This window comes from Callorhinchus milii, unplaced genomic scaffold (genome assembly GCF_018977255.1).
Source record: "Callorhinchus milii isolate IMCB2004 unplaced genomic scaffold, IMCB_Cmil_1.0 Scaffold6, whole genome shotgun sequence".
Lineage (NCBI taxonomy): Eukaryota > Metazoa > Chordata > Chondrichthyes > Chimaeriformes > Callorhinchidae > Callorhinchus > Callorhinchus milii.
In genome coordinates, this window is record NW_024704747.1 from 5,602,814 (window position 1) to 5,606,529 (window position 3,716).

The following is a 3,716-nucleotide window of genomic DNA, read 5'->3' on the forward strand; positions in this document are numbered from 1 at the left end:
CACCCCCCCCACCCTCTCACCATCACCCCCCTCACCCCTCACTCTCACCATCACCCCCCCTCATCCCTCACACTCTCACCCCCACCCCACCTCTCACCCTCACCCCCCCCCCACACCTCACCCCCACCCTCTCACCCCTCACCCCCTCACCATCACCCCCCCACTCTCACCATCACCCCCCCACTCTCACCATCACCCCCCACTCTCACCATCACCCCCCCTCACCCCCCCACCCTCCCACCATCACCCCCTCACCCTCTCACCATCACCCCCCACCCACCCACTCTCTCACCTCACCCCCTCACCCCCCACCATCACCCCCACCATCACCCCTCTCACCATCACCCCCCCCTCACCCTCCCACCATCACCCCCCCCACCCTCTCACCATCACCCCCCACCCCCTCTCACCATCATCACCATCACCCCCAAAAACTATCTGTGTGTGTAGATGTATGTGTTGCATGTGTGTGTGTGTGTTTTTTTCTTCTTCTCTCTCCCTCTCTTCTCTCTCTCACTCTCTCTCTCTTCTCTCTCACTCTCTCTCTCTTCTCTCTCTCACTCCTCTCCCTCACTCTCCCTCTCTCTTCTCTCTCTCACTCCTCTCCCTCTCCTCTCTCTCACTCCTCTCTCACTCCTCTCCCTCTCTTCTCTCCCCCTCTCCTCTCTCTCACTCCTCTCCCTCTCTTCTCTCTCCCTCTTCTCTCACTCCTCTCCCTCTCTTCTCTCTCCCTCTCCTCTCTCTCACTCCTCTCTTCTCTTCTCTCCCTCTCTCTTCTCTCACTCCTCTCTCCTCTCTCTCACTCTTTCTCTCACTCCTCTCTCTCTCTTCTCTCTCTCTCCCCCTCTGCAATATCTGGATTAAATTACCTACTATTCAATTCGTTTGGATCATGAGAGAGGATCAAAGAGGGAGGGAGGGAGAGGGGGAGAGAGAGAGAGAGAGAGAGGGGGGGGGGGGGGGGGCTGCCTCTGAACCCCCCCCAACCCCATCTCTCTCTCTCTTATCAGACGTAATATTGAAATTGCACCATACTCTCTTTTTCTCTCTCTCTCCTCTCTCTGTCTCTCTCACTCTTTCTCCTTCTCTCTGTCTCTCTGTCCCACCACCACCAACTCCCCCCTCTCTCTCTCTCTCTCCCCCCTCTCTCTCTCTCTCTCCCCCCCCCACCACCACTCCCCCCTCTCTCTCTTTCCCCCCTCCTCTCTCTCCACTCTCTCTCTCTCCCCCCCTCTCCTCTCTCTCTCTCTCTCTCTCCCCCCCTCCTCTCTCTCTCTCTCTCCCCCCTCCTCTCTCTCTCTCTCTCCCCCCCCACCACCAACTCCCCCCTCTCTCTCCCTCCCCCTCTCTCTCTCTCTCTCTCTCTCTCTCTCCCCCCCCCCTCTCTCTCTCTATAACAGGGCTTCTCCCCTCCTTTCCACCCCCCCCCCCAAAAAAAGAGAAAAAGTCAATTATTATTATTATTTCTGCCCCAAACCCCCTTTTCCCTCTTGTTTTTTTTCACTCACTCACTCTCTCTTTACCACTCCACTCCCCCCCCCCACTCCACTCCCCCACCCAAACCCCCCCCCTCCCTCCCTCTCTCTCTCTCTCTCTCTCCACCTCTCTCTCTCTCATCTTCTTCTCATCCTTTTCTGCTCCACTCTTCATCTCCACGGTGTTCCTTCCTATCAGTCTTACTTTTCTTTTACACACATATATGCAGTGAGAGAGAGAGAGAGGAGAGGAGAGGGAGAAGAGAGAGAGATATATGATAGATATCTTTTTACAAAAAAAAAGCAACGCAACCAGGACAGAACAGGTATTTATATTTATGTGCACGTTGTATTTATGTTGTGGAAGATGTGTATATATATTTATATTTATATGTGTATGTGTGTGTGTGTGTGTTGGGATGTATTAATTGGTAATGTTTTGCAATGTGGGGTGAGAAGGGTTGAGTGCAGGTATCTCTCTCTCTGTGTGTGTGTGTGTGTGTGTGTCTCTCTCTCTCTGTGTGTTTGCACAAGAAAATAACTTTGATGAATTTCACTCCCCATCTTGTTTCTCTCACTGTGATTCGAGCCACTGTCTGTCTCTCTGTGTCTGTCTGTCTCTGTCTCTGTCTGTCTCTCTTTTGCAAAAAAAAAAAAAATTTTAATTTTTTTTTGGGGGGTGAGCAAAGTTTCTACCTGTCCAGTCAGGTGTTTGGAAGGTGTTTGATCGTGGGATCGAAAAATTGCTTTTCCTCCCCTCCCCAAAAAAAATAATCCTCGTGATGCAAATTGGGACAAATAGTTTGGTTTCTGGGTCTCTTTTCCGAGTGCTTTTTTTTTACCAGTGGTTTGTCGCCTTTTCTGTGTGTGTGAGTGTGTGTCTGTGTGTGTGTGTGTTGTGTGTTGTTGGTGGTGTGTGTGTGTTGTGTGTTGTTAGTGGAGTAAGAAATTGGGTGATTTTCAGTGAAATTGCCCAGTTTGCGAGAGTGTGTATTTTTTTTTCGATCGGTTTCTGCACTTGCGATTGGGGTTTTTTCATATATATATATATGTGAAAAAAAGGACATTTCGAGGGATTTTTCACGATCGATCTGATCGTAGAAGTGTTTCTCTTCGGTGTCAATAAATAAAACAGATACAATCGTTCAGTCCATTTGGGCGACAGCACTTTAATGGAAATGTACATTAAATGCACCAAATGCCCAATTTGTTCCAAACGGATTTGTTGTTATTATTAAGGTTTCGGGTAGTTTTTTGTTCCCCCCACAACTCGTATTTGCTTACTTTTCGTGTTAAAAAGCCTCCCCCCCCCCACCATCCCACCCCCACCCACTAGAGATAGAGAGAGTGAGTGAGTGTGAGAGAGAGAGAGAGAGTGAGTGAGAAAGAAGAGAGAGGAGAGGAGGGGAGAGTTGATGAACGGTAATCGTAAAAGTGAAAGTTTGGTTAAAGGTCAAAAAATAAATAGTTAAGACAAGTTTTTTGGGGGAAAAAATTTTTTTTCGAAAGGGGAGGAAGGACTTAAAGCGGATCACGTTAGAGAGTGTGATTCATTGTGTAGGAGGTTGTAGTGCAAATTGTCCCCCAAACACACACTCACACACACACACACTCACTCACACACACACACACACTCACACTCACACACACACTCACTCACACACTCACTCACTCACTCACTCACACACTCACTCACACACTCACTCACTCACTCACACACTCACTCACTCACTCACATTTCCCTGCAACTCAAACAGAAAGTGGTGACTGTTTTTTCTCTGCGTCCTCGATCCCCCACCGATGGCACTTGTTTTTGCCCTCAGCAGTGACATGTCTCACTCAACCCATCGCCTGATGCCGAGTGACTTCATTATTTATATAAGAGGGGGTTTTTTTTTTAGCGAACTCCACGGAGTTTTGCTCGAACGTTGTAGCGAAAAGCGCTTTTGTGGCATATTTTATTGATATATCTGTATATATATATATGTGTGTGTGTGTGTGACTGTGTGTGTGAGAGAGAGAGAGAGAGAGAGAGAGTGTGTGTGGGTGTATTTGTGTTTGTTTCCAGTCTGGTTTTGTTGTATGATTTTATCTTTAATTTAATTAGATATATATGTGAACGCACACGTTTAAGAACCCCCCAAAAAAACAGCTGATCGATAAACTCAGCTAATGTTGCACTCGTGAGCGCTGATCAGATCTATCGATCTATCGATCTGTCTATCTATATCTATTTATCTA

The 3,716-nt window shown here is 48.2% G+C and overlaps 1 protein-coding gene across 1 annotated transcript in view; it reads left to right on the forward strand.

The window, feature by feature from the left end:
• Positions 1 to 1,777: 1,777 nt before the first annotated feature.
• zeb2b (zinc finger E-box binding homeobox 2b) overlaps positions 1,778 to 3,716 on the forward strand; it is a 122,289-nt gene continuing 120,350 nt past the window's right edge. The window contains exon 1 of the mRNA XM_042336082.1: positions 1,778 to 1,801. The gene's annotated coding sequence lies outside the window, so the exon portion shown is untranslated. The remainder of the gene's footprint in view (positions 1,802 to 3,716) is intronic.